At 31.3% G+C, this 21,472-nt stretch overlaps 1 protein-coding gene across 3 annotated transcripts in view; it reads right to left on the bottom strand.

Annotated features, from left to right (window-relative positions):
• Positions 1-16,772, bottom strand: part of jus (EB domain-containing julius seizure protein) — a 46,289-nt gene extending 29,517 nt beyond the window's left edge. The window contains exon 1 of one of the 3 annotated variants that reach the window (XM_089700053.1): positions 16,495-16,772. The gene's annotated coding sequence lies outside the window, so the exon portion shown is untranslated. The remainder of the gene's footprint in view (positions 1-16,494) is intronic. The other 2 variants (XM_089700056.1, XM_089700054.1) reach the window with 2 other exon arrangements.
• Between the last annotated feature and the right edge of the window lie 4,700 nt (positions 16,773-21,472).

The raw sequence follows: 21,472 nt of genomic DNA, 5'->3' as shown, positions 1-21,472 counted from the left end.
TTTGCCTGGAACTGTTCGTAGAATTACGGGTATTAAAGTTTTCTGGACTAATAACACTGCGTTACAATTAGCTTATGGCATATTTTTTGTACTTATAACCTTCTGTGACCTTTTTAAATGTAACACTCCAGCAATTATTTAAACATTACATAGTACTGGGAAAACTTACATTTTACAAAATATAATTTGTAATGATTTATAATACTTAGACCAAATAAATAGACATAAAAATAGATAGATATTGATATAGTCATAGATACAAAACTCTAGCAATTATTATAAATTAGTAAGCAATCATCATTTATATTCCAGAAGCGCAATATTTACGCTCAGCGAGTACCCTCGTCATAAAAATGAAGGCATCAATAGCAATTTCTCCCTCCCTTCTGTATTGGTAATTAGATGCCAAAAAAATCTCAAACATTTTCGTCAGTTGGTGATTTATTTCATAACAAGCGAGGAATATTAGGTATTGATTTATCATAAATAAAGTAAAACATGTTGTTCATAAAAACCTTATCGATCTAATCAGGATTTTTTCCATTTAGTCTGCAAAGAAAAAGGTCGAGAAAATTGGGCAATCAATCTTTCTCATACGCTTTCAAATAAACCTCACGTCTAAGAACTTAAGTAATGCTGTACGTATTGTAGTTATTCACGTTGTATAAAACACATGAAAATGTACCTAAACACCCTCAGAAGCGTCGAGTCATAAAAATCGGAAGAGGCAGATCCGAGAAAGCTGTCAACTTGACTAAATGAAGATCCAAAGTGAAGACCCAATCTTTTCGATTGTTATTCATGACGCTTGGAGTCAAGTTTCGCTGAAATTAGCGAACCTTTCTAAAGCTAAAGTTATCTCGACCGAGAGAGTAATTATCTTTTGTCGCGGAAAATCTCAAGTGCCGCTCATCATTGTCTTTTTATGTTAACACAAGCACATTCTGAACCGAAGTCTCTTGTGTAAATGTCACATTTATTTATAAACACCGGAGAACAAAAGCCAATTGACTTACCTATGTGTTGCGTTTACCTTTAAATATATTGTTTATATATATTTACAAGACAGATATTTTTTAAAATGTCTTTATTATAATACAGTTTTCTATTATGGAATCGTGCTATTTAATGAATCAATTCGGGAAGTTCATCTATCGACGACCAATTATTATCCATCTATGTACCAGGTAAATTACCAGCAATCAATTCTTTGTAAACCGCCTTTTATTTTGTAATCTAAGGTAACCGTTTTTATTAATATACGCATTACCCAAACACAGATTTATTTTCATTTCAAATATAATATAACATAAAGTTAAGTAATACGTCATAGCACGATAGATTTCAATTTTCAACGTCCTTGTTAAAACTTGGCTAGATCCGATGCAATGCGTATATCCTTGCGCAAGTAATGACCCAGAATTATCTTTCTAAGCTTTCCTATTCCCTTTTTATCTTCAATTATTTGATAAGAAAATCTGTTGATTGCTACCATTTGGAAGATACTACTTGATTGCTACTTCATGATAAGTTGATTGAATTGACTTTGATCTTTCTGAATCAGACATATTCGACAAGTTACAAAATACTATGGAAAATATTGCTTAAATGTTAACTTAAAATTTAGCCACTAAACTTCGACAATTTAATTAATATTCACAATAAAATTATTATAACTTCAAAGTACAACCCGGTTCATGAAACAATTGAACAGTTTCTAGGTAGCCCAGTCCACTATCGATTCTGGCGACAGGCCTTTCCACTGGGAAAGTCCTAGATCACAAATAAACCGCTGTAATCAATACTAGGTATACGCTGTCTGCACCATTTATTCGCGTGGAATGAGCCGGGTCACGAAGGTTATATTGATAAGATGACGACGTTATGGAATTTATTCAATATTGTAATGGGATTCTCACCTTTTGACTGTACTAGGGAGAGTCAAATTCCTGGGTTCTATATTAAATGGAAGTGGGTCGCGTTCGAAGTATTCGTATAATGAACATTGCGCTGTTTTTTCATTGTCTATTTTAATTCTTTAGTTGTTTATAGAAAATGTTTCTGTTTTAATACTTAAACCTTACATTTATTTAAAAATGTGCGTTCTAAATGTATAAGTAAACTCTAAATATTTAAGTTAGTTATTTAAGTGTTAGTCTAATCCTTACTATCATCAATTAAAGGATAATTCATAATGAAAATTTTCCTGCTTTACATAGATGATAGAACCTACTTGCGTATAAACAACAATTATAAAGTATCCATGACGTCATCCCAAATTACGGCCAAATTTTGTTAACAATTGGTTCACACAAAGTTTCAGATTTATGTTAACTTATTGATATTCACCACATGTAGGTAGGTATTGATATATATCATCAAAGACAACCTACCCTTATCGTACAGGGGGTCGGTGTAGCTTCCGCCTCAAGATAACGTAATATCCGCCTAGTTATAACTTCCGACAGAACTGCCTTTTTAGCGCCAAAATAGATACTTCAACTATTAAACACGTAATTAAGAAATAATGGGTCCATCACAGCTTTAACAGTCGTTAAATTATTCAGAAGAAAAACATCCAAAATAAATTTTATGTAAGTTCTGGGAAGGCTGAATTAAAAAGTTTTTGGGATCAAAAAATGTTTGAGTTGAAGTTTAGTTTTGAATAAGAAATGGGGACTTTGCTTGAAAAATATCTATCAGGCTTGAAGCTAAAATTTCCATTTGGATTCACATTTGATATACTATGTGGATATCATAATATATATATTATATATAAATCTCGTGTCACAATGTTTGTCCTCAATGGACTCCTAAACCACTTAACCGATTATAATAAAATTCGCACACCATATTATGCAGTTCAATCCAACTTGAGAGATAGGATAGTTTAAACATGTAGGTACCACGGGCGAAGCCGGGGCGGACCTTTAGTATTATATAAGGATAGAGGTAAATAAGACATTAATTTGAATCTCTATGTCTCCTCACATGTATTGTTCTCTACTGGTCTAACGTCTGTTTTAAATATAGGTTTGATATTTTTGGATGTAAATATTGTTCAAAGGCTGAAAGATATATGGCCAAGGTATGGCCTTGTAAGCTTTCAATGAGTCGGCTTGCAACAGAGACGCTCCCAGAGGTCAAGGCTTTAACGATTGCGGTTTCTATAACATCAGACAATTCTGAACCATTAAGTTTCGGTTTTATAAAGTTTTAATGACATTAAAAAGTTATTTTATACATCAGTAACATGAGATCTCTACATAAGATGTAAAATTTTAGATTTTTTATTGATTCAACTCGATATTTTTTAGAACGAACAGATACTACGAATAATACGATTCAAAAGGCATAACTACAAAAAGCTAAAAAAGCTTATAATACACTTGGAATGTAAATTTAAACAAAAGGACCGAAAATGCAACCATGCATGTAACTCGAAATGCAGTGCAGTACCAAATATGCGCAAAATTTTACGATAAAACTAACATGCTTGAAATTGGTAACTTAACAAACCTCTTTTTGTGTTTTGTTTAAAAATACAATTTAAATTGTACCACATCGTATAAAAATTAATACACTATTATGATAATAATTATAACTTACCGTTAGTTAAACGTACGTTTTATTAGAAACTAGAGGTCCGCCCCGGCTTCGCCCGTGGTACATATTTCGCAATAAAAGGTAGCCTATGTCCTTTCTCGGGTATCAAAATATCTCCATACCAAATTTCATGCAAATTGGTTCAGAAGTTAAGGCGTGATTGAGTAACAGACAGACAGACAGAGTTACTTTCGCATTTATAATATTAGTATGGATTACTGGTTTGATTAGAAAAAGTTGGTACCTACTATGCAAAAAGTTTACTTACCCTAAAAACACATAGTTAAAACATAATATTCTAACACACTTCAATTTTTCTACTCCCATAATTCTAATATTTAAAAAATGTCACTCGTCTATGCACGGCATGCACATGAAAATGTTTTAAAACAAACGGTTGAAATACATGAATTATTTGGTTAAAGCAAATATAAAACACGTAGTATTCAGTTTTCCGCGAGTCTCAAACAAAAGAGATACTACGAACGTACGTAATGAACTCTTTAATACTTAGAGCAGGTAAACAGAATTTTTTCAAAGGCTTTGAAGTAGTTTTCATCTCTTTAATATTTATGTTTTCATTACTGTGCATATTAGGTACTTCCATCTTGCTACTTCTTAATAAAATCTTGTTAATATTAAATTAGTGCATACGTTTTTGGTTCTTTTTATACAAACTTACAAAATATTCTGTACTTTACTAGATTTTATGAATATTACGGGACTGTTCATAAGTTAGAAACATGAAATATATAAATGAAGTTTATTCGTCGTGTAAATGCGCTGAATAATACATATTTAAGTTTTACAATATAATGTAATAAAATAAAAATGTATATACTTTACACAAAGAAAATAAGTATCATAACCGAAGGGTTTTAATGGTTTTAATTTGTTACAAGCCTCTAATCTGTTCCAAGCAAGGTTAATTATTCACAATTCATTAAAATTTAAGCTTTTTGTCTTTATTACTACCGTGCCTGATACGATCCGGTACGAAAGGTACCAAGTATTAAAATATTCACACTGACAAAGGTTATAATCTTAGTCAGCGTTTTACAACGACAGACATGAATACTATTTCACTTACATATTTGAATATTACATGTCACAAAACTATCATATCAATATTAATAAAAGTTGTGTTACATAATTATATTACATATATGCTTTAAAATTTTTTTATTTAAAATTAAGTATACCTTATTAAATGGGGCGGCTGAAAAACAGCGCTGTATGATACGTATGAGTTTTGACAGCAATAGCTGAGACGCAGCTTTTTGTTTCTTTTAAATAAGAACTTTAATAATTTCTCTACTATGTGCACTCTTATATTGTGCGAGAAACAATTGGATTTTTATTTATTTATATTAATTTATTAGTAGATTAGATTTTTAAAAGTTGGGGACGATAATGAGTAATTAAAGAGTTTTTGATAGTATTTAATATTTATTTATGAATTGTTGAACCCGGAAGAAGCCGTAGCAAACTGCTATACGTATGTCCGTATTTCCATTAAACAAGTATGCTATTATCTGTGGAAGGCTTCATTGTTAAGCTTTTTACATCAATTATGCTGTCAAAGAACCTGCTTATAACCTGGCTTGGTCTATTTTATACGTAGTACGCTCTTTTGATAGTAAATGCAAAGTTAAAATATTTTATTTTTAATAATATTCCGCAATTTTTGAAATATTACACATTTTATTTTAAAATGGTTTCGTTGCATATAATTTTCAGCTACATTTATCTACTTGAAAGCCTCGCGTAGCATCGGATTAAAGTTTTAGTATGTTATATTAAACGTATTCGCTTCAATAAAAGAAGTAATTTTACCTAAAACAGTTTTAAAAGTACTCTATAAATTGATGACTCAATAAATGTTACATTAAATTTAAGTAACATCTTGCTCACCTCTAAGCTATCTAGTCTAAGACATACATTTTTAGACCTATAAAAATAATGTGCCGTTTCGAAGAATTTTTATAACAAATCTTTAATATATATAAATCTCGTGTCACAATGTTTGTCCTCAATGGACTACTAAACCACTTAACCGATTATAATAAAATTCGCACACCATGTGCAGTTCGATCCAACTTGAGAGATAGGATAGTTTAAACATGTAGGTACCACGGGCGAAGCCGGGGCGGACCACTAGTAATTACATAAATTACAAACTAATGGCTGGTTCACACTTTGATTAGTGCGAGTGCAGGTGATGAGTAGTACTACGTGTGGACAGCGACTGTTTAGTGCGAGTGTTTAGTAGGCTGTGTAGTAAAGTGAATAGAAGCGTATTCTATTTTTTTGCGAGTGGACTGCGAGTAGCTACGTCCCGCGCGCCCTCCCTTCCCCCTCACTCGCAGTGTGCCTGCCTAAACACGTCTGGACAGGAGTGTTTAGTGTTTAGTGTTTAGCGTAGTGTGTAGCGTCGCGAATTTCACCATTGTCCTGCACTCGCACTAATCACCTGCACTCGCAGTTGAATTGGACACTACTCGCACTACACACCTGCACTCGCACTAATCACCTGCACTCACACTAATCAAAGTGTGAACCAGCCATAAGAGAGCTTTCTTACGAATCGCTTCCCTATACAGCCAATCACGTTACTAGAACTTTGAAGATATGAAGCAATCTGCATAACGATGCCCATCAAGCCAGCACTATTGCTAACATTAGCAGCCAATTAATAGCCTAATCTAGTAAGTTACATAGACTACATATTGATCTGTTTAATAGACATTGTATATACAATTCAAATCAGGTGTACCAAACTACTGGTGCATACCAATAGGAATATCTGGAGCGGAGAGACATTAGCGATGAAATTACAGTTTCATAATGTTGTACACGTAATTAATTATGCCACAAAGCGGTTAATTTATCCTTAGAGAATATTACACTGGTCGCTTCTATATGAATAGAAGAATTACGAAGGAGTAGCTACATATTTTTTTAATTGTCTGTTGTGTAAAAAAATAATAAATAAAAAGAGCGTGTGTGCCGTGACACGTGTCAGAAGTGAAACTTCTTTGGCAAGATTCAAAGATAAAATCGTCGCCTTACTCCATGATGTGACGGTATTGGCATGACGTGGCCTTAAAATTTTGCTCTCAACGCACCTAAAGAAGTTTCACTTCAAAATGATTTTTATTTTTATAAAAGAAGACAATATAATAATTCAATTGAATATAAATTTCTCAGATTCCCTCATCTCAGGTGGTAGACATTTTAACAAAACGCAATCAGTGTTATTTGATACAATTTGTAGCTTTCAATAAGACAATGTAGCAGGGGAGACGGAAAGTAATTTCTGTCACCATCAAAAAGTTTAAATGGCGCCGGTTTGTACTTCTGCCACAATAATTATTATATCTTGGTAAAGGTAAGATACAAATAAATATAATAAAGCTAAGTCGTACGAACAACTTACATTAATGCTAAAGAATTAGAAAGAGATTAAAGAAAGTCTAACTACGTTGGGATAGCGATTATAATAATACCTAATGACAAAAATGAACCGTTATGATAATAACATAAAGATAATGTCTATCAAAAGCATATTATGGTTCCAAATGTACTTCAAAGTGCAACAAGAAATATTAATCCAACCACTCAAACCTTTAACCCATAGGTTATAAACAACGAGCCACAATTTTGGGCAACATTACGTCCCCTGTATAACATTTTAATCTCCACAAGGGTTCTAATCGTATTCCTTGCTAGCTTTACTCGGGTTTGTACAAATCTATGTAACAATATAAATATTCGCTAATCTCCTTGTACCCAAATAAAGCGGTGAGTTACCCGGGCAACCTTTTATGAATAAATAATTAAGAGCTCTCGAGTCAACGTACTTCGGAGCAAGCAATCCGTGTAAGAAAAGTTAATGAATTATCGAACGCTTTTTGTAAGGAATTGGAATTGGAAGTTACAAGTAAAATAAGCATTAGATTTTTTTACCTGGGAAATTGATTTGAAAGCTTAATTAATTTGTGAGATTTCTAAGGTTATGGCATTTTCAAAATAAATTATTTTTTGTATTTTACGTCATTGTACAGTCGAAGAAGATTCAATTTTACATTTATTGCTGCTTGAAGTAATACTCATGTACTCTACCAATTTTATAGACCATATTAGGCAGACAATCGATAAACGATGTCATTTATATAGTACGTCTACAAACTGAAACTGGTAATATTATATGTATGAACTTTGGCATAGGTAGTGATAACACTTATAAGATTACCCTGACGATTTACAATGTAAACTAATTAATTCAGAAGCTTGGTTTAGTGTCTCCTTCCTTAATTGATTCACATCACACTAATGCAAGCACACTCACATACACGCACACACACACATAATATTACATTCGATTAATCTACCAGATACTAGTAGACCGGGAGATACTGACACAAAATTTCGAGTCATTTGTAACAGGATGGCGGTTCTACAGGGTTCTTAGTACGCAATGACAAAAAGAAAAATGATGGTGTGAACGCTGGTACCGGCGGCTTAGTCGCGTGGGCGTTAGTCGAACTCGTCGGAAAATAGCGAAAGTCAAACGATTTGTAACAGTATGGCACTTATTTTTCCTGTAAGTTTGAGGATCAACGAATATAAATACAAAATTTCAAAGATCTAGGTGTTGGAAATCTTCACTTATATAAATTAATAATAAATTTATTTTTCAAGTATGACAGCACTTTTTCCCCCTACTAGAAGTATGGCAAATATAATAATGGTCACATTTTATCAAATACTCTCCAAAAAGCCAAATGCAATACTGGTACAAAAAGATAGGCGAAATAAAAAAAATTTGCAGATTTTCGGCGGTATGGCGACCATTTGGAATCGTCCGAAAAGTATGGCATGGCGATTTTCGTAAATGGCTGCACAACGATGGTTACCTGTGCAAAAGTTAGCTTGGTACAAATGGTTGAATAATTGTTTTTTTTAAATCAACACATTCGCGTCGGTATGGCGGGCTGTAAGTCATACCGGAAAAGTATGGCATGACACTACCGCCTACTTCTTTTTTATGGGCTATCGGTAAATTCTAAAATTTTTGTGTTACAAATCGTTTGACTTTCGCTATTTTTCCGACGAGTTCGACTAACGCCCACGCGACTAACCCACCAGTACCAGCGTTCACACCATCATTTTTCTTTTTGTCATTGCGTACTAAGACCCCTGTAGAACCGCCATCCTGTTACAAATGACTCGAAATTTTGTGTCAGTATCTCCCGGTCTATAGATAGCGTGCCATAGCCATCTAGATCAACTCATTGACGTCACAATCGAATTCCAATTTCGAAAAAAAAAACGTCTGTAGCTAAGGCTGGTTGCAGAGCTTGACCGACCGTCAGTGCGTACCGTCGGTCCTGACGATACGCATCAACAATTGTATGACTATGACACTAATGCGCATGACAATACGCGTGCGTATGGTCGGTCTAGCTATGAACTGTTTTATGAATTTCCATACATATGACAAGCGCGACTGACGTACGCACTGATGGTCGGTCTAGCTCTGCAACCAGCCTTAGAATGGAAGGGTTTAAAGTTATTTTTTAGATATTTCTCGTTTTATTTTTAAAAATTTATTATGGCTATTTTACTCATTAGGTTAAGTACTTTCGATATTATCAGTTTAAAGTTTTTTTTATATCTGTAATAGTTACGGAATAATCGCCTGTGCACACCTAACGATTACACCCTGTATAAAGTTCCTATATATTTTATAGGATGGGCGATGATCAGTTTAAAATAATTTGAAAGGAATATATTAATAAATGATCAGTTCAAATTAAGCTTAAGCGAACGTAATATTAATATATCATTTACAACACTGAAATCTAACGTCGGTACGTTAATTAAAATGTTCAGAAGCTCCGACAGTTCAATTAAAAGTCAAATGGAATTAGTTTAATACGGACTTATTTTGAATGACCCCATAATTTTCTAATAAGGTTCGCATGTCGATTCAGCTTTTATACTAGCCTAAAGCAATATTAAAATAACCCTACAATGCCCATAAAACAGACGAAATATTATGATTAATTGCATGTATAAATCTTGTCGTTATGTGAATTTACCTTAGTTGCTTTTTACTCAATTACTTACCGAGTTAGTTGTATTTGCAAGGATTACACATTGTAGTTTAAACTTGACTATGATAGTTAGTACTAATATTTTAACCGGTAGTTAATATTTATCAGCGTTGATAGATGTCGTTTTGTCTTATAGCCGAATGCCGATTAGATAATTAAAAATCGCCTTGAAGAAAAATTTTACTTAAGTTTATTATCTACTTTACAAAGATATCACTATAAAATCAGCTTTCGAACAAAAATAAACGAAAATAAAATCTGAGCATTTATATGAATACTGTGTTAAATAAAATTTGATTATATTTTCTCTGTTGCATTTAATTTATAAACTATTTTTACAGCGCAAATAAAATGAATTGATAACAATGTAAACACAATCCCTGAGGCACATTCGATACTCCAATATAAATAAGACTTTTCAGTTAAATTTATAATTTGCAAAAGCACATTTTCGGTGACTGTTTTCGAAATGAAAACATTGCATTTAAAGCCACATTCGAGCGTTTCATGTTTTTGCAGTGGCGTTTAAACTCTGTAATATTGGATTTTGAATTATGTTTTCATTTAACCGTGTTTATCTCACGAGCTTTAATTGCTGTTTTGTCGGTCCGCTAACATTCATAACATGAATTTTGTACGAGATAGCACTGCACACGTATTACGCAAACTAATATTTAATGAGAAGCAAATTAATACTTTATGTTCATTAAAATATGACTCTTTTTTGGGAACAAAATGTGTCAATCTTTTTCCTTGAATAATCCGACCGTCACCTGTAAAAACGCTATAATAACACCTAAATGTAAAATAACATATAATACATGTGGTAAACATACAATTTATTATTAATTTAGCTCATAAATTCCTTCTGAATGTTAACGCACATTTCAGCCGAGTTCCTACCTTCGCACGTGAAGTAATTCAACTTATGGAAGAATAACATATTACCTACTCTTTGTTTTTAGTAATAATATGTATTATGTATATTATGACTGTTATAATAAATTAACATATTATAACTAATTTTATTGCGTAATATATTATTTAAATAAAAATATATAGAATTAAGAAGTTGGCACAGCATTATCAAAACAGAAGTTAGGTACGTTGTGATGAAAACAAAATGCAAATTTACTATAAAAGTTCAACAAGTTCATAAAATAATATTATTATAATACAATTTAAAACAACTAGCTATTCCAGCGCATATTTTAACTATTAAATTTATTAACTCTTTTACTGTTTATTATATTTTTGCTTATCTTTAAAATGAATTGTGTAAATTAATACAGGTATGTCTTTGTTAATTACAACAGTATTTATATAGCGCTAAATATAAAATCTAGGCGTCGCTTGCGTGTCCAAGTAATCAATAATTTGAAATTAAACAAGCACTTTTACATTCAAGTGAACTTTGAACCGATCGTAAAACCTTTTAGCTCTTTTTGAATTTTGTACGAAGCAAAACTCAATGCGTGACCCGAATACACAATATGAATGGAGATGTTCTCTGTTGGCATTCGTTAGATAAAATACATAAAATATAAAGGAGTATAAGAGAATTTCAGCACGAACTTATATCATCTATGATATATGAGTCATCGTTTAAAATGTAAGAAAATTTTAAAACGAATCGAGTATGACATAAGTTGCTATATTTATAAAAATAACTTTTATTTAAAATTCCGGTACTTTTAGAAATGAACTACAACTAATATGTTCAAAAGATAATTATTGTTATGTACAAATTCAGCAAATACAATATTTTGTGTACCTATTTCATTAAAAAGTGATAACGGTCAATGTTATAAACAATCTCTACAAGAAAATATTATGTGACTGAAAAATGCACATGCCTATCTACACATAATGTACATCCATAAAGTTCTTTCAAGATTATAGTGACTTTAATCGTAGTATTTAATTCTTACACTTGTTATTTAAAAAACTTAAACATCTACATAAATTTTACACTAATCCTACTTACACAAGCAGTGTAAAAACATAGTCCAAAAGTTCTTAATGCCGGTACTTAAGCCAAGTGGATGTGCTAAAGTCGAAGAAGATTTTCAGATGGGTGAATTAAAGGCACTTTTCCGCGGGGTTAATCTTCTTTTGTAGAGCGGATTAAGCTTTTATGGAATGAGTTATTAAGTATCTAATCCGATGTATTGACAGTCAACAAGACAGCGTTTGATGCAAGACTAGATAAAATCAATGGCATTGGTTTCAATCGCAACTTAAACCGGAGTATATTTCGTGATAAAAGATCACTTTAGTGACAACAATTCGCAGGCCAATCTCACGAGGAACTATTACTATATGTACTAAATATTTTAAACGAATACATTTTATCAAAAATGTATTCGTTTAAAATATTTATAAGTAACGATTGAGGGTCAAATGGCAAGCGGTATTTATCCTTGATTCGCCGCCGCGCTTTCGATAACTGCAAGTGCGTAGGAGTCATATCAGTCACATGACTTTGGGATAAGACCATTGCAATTGGACTTATTTAAAACATAAATCAAACTTGAACTCAAACTCAAATATTTACCTATTCAATTAGATTTCTTCTAGAAGCACTTTAAATAGCTTAACGTGTATGTTTATATGTTTGTAAGGTTGTTTGTAACCGACTTCTTTGCACTTGATTTAAAGGCGTAGTCACACGTTGCATATATACCTATCTACCGTAGCACTTTGACAACGTGTGACTGCGGTTTTCCAAACATGTGGAATATTGCATACTTCAGAATAGTATTGTATGACATTATTGTCAATACAACGAAGGCATCTTGGTAGAGTCTACTGTGTCCATATGCAACTATATTAGCAACTTTGTTCAATTTAGTATTCTGAAAATCTTATTTTATACGTTTTTTGTCGTAGTTGGGTTTTAGTTTTTTACTTTTTATTATTTGTTATCAACGATTTACGCGCTTCAGGCCGTTGGGATCTCTCCTTATAAATGTTTCAATTCAGTTAACTCCATATTTTATCCAAGTTGACATATCATTAATTCATCAACAAACCACTTTTCCAAATCATTCTTCGAGCGAATCAATCTTGCAAGAGACGACAAGGATCGATGTAAGGACTGCATTATTTATATTTCTTTATTTTAACCGACGTTTCGAAAAACGAGTATTTTATGAGCATAACTTTCAATACAGGTTTAATAATATAACCTATGTAATTTTATCATGGCAGAAGTACATAGTATTATAGGTAGTAGTTACTAGTAGAAGTAGAAGGTTTTAGTAAATTGTTTAGTTTTAGACAACTCAAGTGAACCTGTGAGCGGAATGATAGTTTTATTATAAGATAATAATATTATGCTACTACCTATATTATATTCAATTCTACAGAAATACAACGATAAAGCAATAAATTATGAACCGTAACGACATGTTTTGCTCCTTATATCATGTCTAGACTTATTTATCTTAGTAAATAGGCCACTAACACTCTTATATCTTATGTAGCGTTGTATCAAGTGCATTGGCATCATTTCGCTTATGCTGGTCCTCAATTTGGCATCCGTGCAAGTATGTTCAGCCAAACGACCCTTCTGTGCAATTTAAATAAAACCCCAGAAATTAACAAACTGAGCGCGGATATGAAAGGCTATTGCAATTATGTTTAAACTAGCATTCCGCCCGCGGCTTCGCCCGCGTTTTCAAAGAAAAGCCCCATAGTTCCCGGTCTCGTGGTATTTCCGAGATAAAACCTATCCTGTGTGTTAATCCAAGTTACCCTCTATATGTGTGCTTAATTTCATTGTAATCGGTTCAGTAGTATTGGCGTGATAGAGTAACGAACACACACTTACACATCCTCACAAACTTTCGCATTTATAATAGATGACTTCGAAAAACGAGAATAGGATAAAAATAAGAAGAATAAGATGATTTTCCCCTGATATCATAAGAAAATAGAGCTTCTTCGATCGATACTGGATTTGATTATTTAGATTATAAACAATGGGCCTATTGTATTTATTTAGAATAAAGAGCTGATATTTTTGTGAATAAAAAATATAATGAAATCTATTGTTAAGGGAGGAGAATAAAATAAAGTGAAAGAAAAAAATATAATTTACAGGCTATCCAAGGGCAAGAAGAGGGAAGTGTATGCTTTTAAGGAAAAAAGACGATTTTCCTCGATTTCCGGTCAACTACAAGCCCCATGGAAAAGGTAAATGGTAAAGATTAAGCTTAAGAGATGCCCAAATCATTGCTAAAAAAGACGAAGGTCTTCTAAGATTTTTTTACGAGTGACTGATGTGTCAGGAGCTTTTAAGATGAATAAATTATAGTTCACACTTTTTGTACCGATTTCAACTAAAATTGCGATAATAGTCGCTTTCAAAAACAGCCTTACTTTTATCCAAAACAGATTGGTAGTTTACAGTAATCTCACAAGGCGAGGATTTATTCGTGGAAATCATCCGCGCAAGAAGGGATTGTGTGAAGCTTGAGAAAAATTTGCGCTCGAATTAATTTTATTTTCATTCTTATTTTATTCGAGGAACATTGTTAGATTTTTTTGCGGGATAAGTCAATAAAGTTGTTCGGGATTTTTTCCAGTACTCTTGGTTTGATGTTATATTTTTAGAATAGAATACAGTACAATTTTTGGCACAAAGAATTATATTAGAAACATGGAATTTTTGTATACGCCTTCTACTATAGTAATATAACATGTATAATTCAGTCATCTTTGCAAGTACATATTATAATTTATCGAAAGCTCTATAAAATTCTCATAGGTTTAACATTGATTATAATTCATCATGTATTTGATGCATTGGTAAATCCTCTTGAAATTAAACGCGTTTAGTATAACAGCTGCTAATTTATCACAAGAACTGAGCATGAACGACGCAATTGAGTCTCAAAGCTTCGGTTTGAAAGAACTGGCGACGATCCAGTAAAATGAATACATTAGGCGCTGTTTATACGATGATCCACATCGTGAACTTCGGTATATCCTCGAATTATGTTTATTTAAAACATAATTTTACGTATGAATGATTAATAATTTTGATGGAAGATTTCCACATGAGCGGATCTTACATTTCGATTTTCTATCTATCTAATGTATTCATTTTACTTAAAAAAAAAACATGTTTAAACGCTGAAGTTGTGTTGTTAAATCATTTTGAAAAAATCATTCAATTGTTTGATAAATGAGATCACAGATGCATATTGTATTTCATTCGAAATAGAAAATATTTTAGCAAAGATACTCCGACAAAATATTAATAAAATTATAATGTACAACCTAAAGTAATATTTCAGAAACCACTAAATTCTGATTATAAAAAATAGTAAAGGTTTTATTGTATCTCCATTGGTATAAAGTACGACTTACAACTTGACACAAACGAACATTGTATATAAGAAGGTATTGATTTCTAGATTGTTATAAACGAAGAAAAGGTAAAAGGAAATGTAAAAAAAATAATGTAATATTAATACTAAGAGTATAACCATAAGGACAGGGTGATAAAGTAAGGTAGGGAGGGCTTCTGCCATGAATAAAATTACCATCGAAAGATACTATTTGTTACTAGATAATAGGTTTTTTGTAGGTATATTTATTATTTAATGTGTAGAAAAGAAATAAAGGAATCTTTTAAATAATTCGGGAATTATTTAATAGGTACCATAGAGAATCACATCTACAATATTTTATTCATGTTTTCCTCTTTGTTCTTTTTGATATTTACATAAAGCAATACCTAAGTAGTATATTTATTAAAATTTAATGATTGTATTTATATTTTTTTATAATTAATTAAAATTATTATGTTTGCAAATAGTTAAACTTCAGGAAATTACATTTAAGATCTACAATCACTATAATGCCACAAAATGTCGTTTAAAAACAATGAAAGCGGCTGCATTAATCAATTCCAGAACTGTTTCTTCCATTAACTAAGTAATTAGAATAAATTGACAAAAGAAATTGGAAGTAAACTGTCGCTAAATTGCGTGCTTATCTGTATACAAAATCGAGCTTTCCCGGAAGCTTTAGTACCCCGCAGAAAGGGGTTCTTTAGTAATCAATAATCTTGAATCAAACTCCTTAGCAATGTGATAATTATTTTATATTCTTTTGATAAAATATGAAACTTAACTTATCTCTTGTTTACAGAGAAATATAGATATTCATTACTGTGTGATCAATGATTTAACCAAAAATATACAAAAGCTTTTCATCATAATAGCTTTGGATCAAAACTAGTAAAAAATTATAAAATGATTTTTTCATTGAATTAAAACAAAGACAACTATGTCAAACGTAATTATATGTATAATAATTGAAGGTACTTATTAAAAATTAACATGGCTATAGAACAAAGCTTATATCATACGGCGTCTCGCTGTCTACAATCGTAGACATCATTATTGTCCTACAAATTATAAGAATACAACAAAAAATTTCAAAGCTTTTTCAAAGATAGATACTCTGATATTAATAAGTAATGAAGTTTGCGAATATTTTTTTTATTTCTTAAATTAATGGTTATTGTGATACGACGCTTTAAAGTGGCGCCATTATAAAATTATCCACTGAATTCATTAAGAACAATATATCTCAGATGACTCTCACACTTAGCTGTATTCAGGAAACAAACAATAAAGTCCTTGTTAAAAATTAGGTCGCTTAAGCTTGCCCCGGTTCTCCGAAAGATCGCTACTAGGCAACATAAAACGGGCTTGTTACAGTAAATTATACCCAAAAAAATACTCACCGTGTCATTTTGACGCACAAAGAACCAAACACGAACTAGCCAGGCTTATGCCACGCTGTATCGAACCTTATACCTCTTTGCCACATGTGTCAAAATCCTCCCACGCCTATGCTTCACAGGAACACAATGTTTTAATTCATTAGAAGCCCATTGTAATTAAAAATTATATATAAAACAGTTCATAAAGTATAAATGTTTTGTTCTAAACGTCTAACAGAGGTGGCACGGGCGTAGCCGCATAGCGTCGACTACAGACTACGGAGACTTGGCGCTTAGTGTTGCTACGAAAATTGTATATCGATTCGATGTTTATGTAATGTTTGAGTTCATGGTTTACGTGTTTCTTGCTTTTATAATTTTCATCTGATGTGTTTTTTGTTTGTATATAGTAATAACAGATGTATTAGTTGATTTAATTTTTACGAACTTATTATAACTTTTAAAAGCTCACCATGAAATAATTTACTTTTCATAAAATATAAGTTTCCTTTCCCCAAACAAATATGTACTAAAATTATTCTTATCATATTTTTTTTTATTTTTATTGATCTCTTAGTTATATCGAACTCTTTAAGTGATCTAACATAAAATTAAATTGAGTATTTTAAGGAAAAGTAGAAATATTGTGTCTACAAAGTTTGTCGATATACCGAAACCTGTTGGACATCACTAGATATCTACAGCACATGCGCCTTAAATTTCGTACTCGGTAAAATAAAATTTTACAAGTTACATCAGATTTTTGAGTTTTTAATATTTGTAGCGTAGTGAAAACAAATAGTTTTAATGAAAATATGGGTGGATAGGTTTTTTGTTTTTAATTATTTTTCATTTGCATGCATATAATTTAAATAATGTGAGGGTAGTTCATTCTCTGCGACTCGAATAATTAAAAGCACTTTAATTTTAGGTTGTATACTTTTATAGTACTTCTAAGTATTTTATTTCATAGAGTTTTTTGGTGTTATTGTTTTTGAAACAACTGAGTATTTTTCGGTGAAATGCATTCCATTTTGAGAGGCTATATGATATGCAATCCAAAGTAAAACAAAAAAACATACGCTACGAAGTAAGTACCTTGTTTTAAAATGTAACGGAAATTCTGCTAAAAATAAAGCTCTAATGAGCTACGCCTTTTTTAAGAGAAAATATTTTAAGAAAACTTTGAAAAAGACTATAAGTTTAAGAAAAGTAGAGCATGTGGGATTACTACCTACTAACACCTTTTCGGTGGCTGAATCCAAAGAATAAGTAGCAGGAACTCCGGGATTTACCTACGTCTACAGCGTTTGTATATTTGACTACGAAACATAAAACCAATAAATACCCAGATGTACCTATTTTTTCGAAAAGACAAGCTATTTTTCATCAAAAAAGAACCATCGGAATGTCAACTAGATGAGAGTCTTTGTGTGGTTGTAAATCCTAAACTAATGTAATATATGATTGCGTTTGTAAGAAATGTCACAACTTTAAAAGTGTTTCTTTTGTATAGAAAAAAGAAAGTCTCCTACGAAGTATACTAAATAAATATTAAACTCTGATGATAACCAGTCCAGGACCCTGTCAAATATCATATTTTTTATATATTTGTATAATTTATGACTCAGTAATATGGTGTCAGGTGCATACGTTATATTGATAGCAATTAAGGATTAATGATAGAGCAGAGAATGGAAAATGGACGACCATGTCATTTGGGGTTGTATAAAATTATCAATTTGTTTATATTTACCGTTCCATATTTATCTTTGTTTATTATTGCACGTAAATTATATTTGTACAGCAGTATTTGCCTTGTTTATTATCTCTGCATCATAGATGAGTAAACTTGAAATGTCAGATCTATATAAGGTGTAGGTACGGTCTATAATAAGTAATATGCATAAGTGCACTTATATTTTTAATATATCTATACTTATCGAAAAAAATGTTGGCTTAAAAATTTCATACTTTTACATCTTATCTAGCTAGATAAAAAATTATCTATCGTGATTCATAGACATGCAAAAGAGACAATGAACTAAGAACTTAATAATACCTAAAAGTTGTAGAAAAGTAGATAGATGCTTATTTATTTATTTATTTATTTATTTATTATTACAAAATACTGGTCGTAATTAACTAAAATAATTTGTAATTTAGTTCTTTCCGCAAATCGATAAAATACTACTGCAATACGAAAGCTTTGTAGCATAATTGCTACATACGATAAGTAAGGAAATTAGGGATCAGTACAAAATGCGTACAATTTAAAAAGTAATGTTATTTTTTCTTATGCGGCAGTATTAATAATAATATACCTACTTCTTTATTTTAGCAACAGAGGCTAAAAGCTTTGCTAGTTACATGACTGAAAAACTATGTTAGAAAATACAATTAAGAATTACAATAATTTATTACCTATGTGTTATTCCTATAATAAATAAATAGTATATTTTTTATTCCAACATCAGTAACCAGTACTTTAACGCAATTTGACCTATTTTCTTGTATTTTACTAGTTGATTTCAACCTTTTTCCCGCTATTTGATAGAGGTGAAAATCTACATACATATGTATTGAAATGGAGCGCCAATTCAATATTACATCGATACAGGGATAGATCAAATCATACCTTTGCATTCGGGAACGTTGGAATTATATACGTAGGAGACACTTAGGAGGAGCAACTTTATTGAAAATTTTTATATTAATATGACTAAATAGTATCAAACAAAGTCGCTTTCTCTGTTCCTATATTATACCTATGTATGCTTATATCTTAAAAACTGCGCATCGGATTTTCATGCGGTTTTTTTTAATAGATAGAATTATTCTTGATGAAGCTTTTTCGCTATTGGGTATGCACTATGCGTATTTTAACTGCCTGTACAAAACAGTGAAGCAACATCAGTATTTCAATTTGTTCCCAAGTTCTAAATAATTAAAATACAAACACATGGAATACTATTTTTTTAATGCGTAATATTTAATCCTAAAGTGAATTAAGTATTTATCTGTCTGTATTTTAACTGTCTCATTTATGATCTCTATAGGCGAAGAATTTTAATTTTAATTGGCGTTAAACAGTCTCGTCTCATTTAAGAAAATCTATATATTATGTGGTCGTATTTTGTAATATTCTTACATTATATTTATTGATCTACAAATTTCAGATAAATAAATAATTTTTTACTAGGAACCAATATATTCGAAAATCCATAATAGTTATTAAAATGGTTCGCACATGGTGTTAATTTAAATACCTACTATTATATTTTAGTACCTAGAATCTACACTAATGTACTTGTTCTCTAAGGGTGTATTACACTCTTAAGCCGGTTTTTATCTCCTTATGTATGTTGCGTACGTATTTATGTAAATCGCATTCAGATGGAAATTTCGATGCTCCATGTCGTCTATTTAAGGCCCCTATCTCAATGCTCCCCTTTTTCCCATTATAAGTAATCGAACGAATGATGTATATTCAATATTCTTATGTGAGAAGACATAGAAAATCAGATGTTTTCGTACTATTGGGTGAATATGAAAACATCCATATAATCAATTTAAATACATAAGCATTTAAAGTTACTGAGAAAATTAATTATTTAATAAGAAAATCATTCTAAACAATCCTATACTATGCAATTTCAAATTTAAAAATAATACAACTTTATTTCTGCGTAGTTTCACGCTTGACTCTATCAATACTTGATTCCTTCGGCCACAAAGGAAAATTTCCCATGGGATCTAAACATTAAATGCGGTAACTTATTACAATCTAGTGGTTCTTGTAATTATCTTTTCTATGAATAATAGTCGAGGTATCACAATAAATAATATACTTTCTTATGACCATTTATTTTACTTGCTGTGTTACCACGACGATTTTAAATAACACAAACATAATATATAGCCATTAAAAAATAAAAAATAAGTCATGTTTTCATACTCAAAGCTTTTTGGGTTTATGTGGTAATATGTGTTGGATTCAAAATGAAAAATCTATAAATGAAAGAAAGAAAGAAATACTCAGCACTGATTTCCAGTGATACCCTTCTGAATCCAGATTCATCATAGTCAATTCATCCATAAATATGTAATTCTGGAGGATTTCTAAAGATAGATGCTCCATAAAGAGCCTCTACCTTTTCGCTAAGCAAGGGATAGTTCCGATTTAGTGAATACTACGGGTAACAACGTATTATAATTATTATGCTGCTGCTATATAGTGGGGGTGATTCGGATAGCCCTCTAGGTCCTCTACCTCCTGGCTTCAGTATATCCATACTTCTTGGTATACAGGGTGTCCTGTATAGTGTATACCAAAATCTAAGTAGCTACACTGCAAGAATATGATTGGCAGTAATAAAGACCAATAAAAGAAGTTTCACTTCAAAACTGAATGGCATATTGTGTTTAAACAGATCGCTAAGTGATAAAGAAAATACTAAAGAAATAAATACTTTATTGCCTATCTTTTGTCTGCCTATGTGTTTATGTATATACATAACTTCTCATGATATGATATACGTGACCCAATTCTTGTTCATGCCAATTAGACATTACTTACGCTAAACTACATAAATCTTCAAAGATAACACAATTATTGGTGACGTTTGTATGATAATATCAAATAGGTACCTACGATCCATTTGACTGATATAAAAATAAATAACCAGTCTTTATCTTATAACATTTAATCATCTTAGGCTATACATACTTGTAAACAAACATAACAATTAATGTGATTTTACTTTGTGAACAGTAATAAATAATACATCGTCTCAGTTCCTTAAATATGATGATTGTAATAATTATTCTTAATTTGTAATTATAGGTATTAACAATTATTTACCATAATGTAAGATTGTAAGGTATCTTAATTTATTAAACTTAAGCATGCTCATTACAATATGTTCATACTTCTTAAACCAGGTATATATGTATTTTATTTCCTTGTTTCATTTTCTCACTAATTATAATACAAATT

The sequence above is a fragment of the Colias philodice genome, chromosome 10 (genome assembly GCF_061535455.1).
Source record: "Colias philodice isolate Cphi_HAF_F1 chromosome 10, ilColPhil1 Martin Lab GWU primary, whole genome shotgun sequence".
Taxonomy (NCBI): domain Eukaryota; kingdom Metazoa; phylum Arthropoda; class Insecta; order Lepidoptera; family Pieridae; genus Colias; species Colias philodice.
Note: the sequence above shows the minus strand (reverse complement) of the source record. Positions and strands in the feature narration are given on the sequence as shown.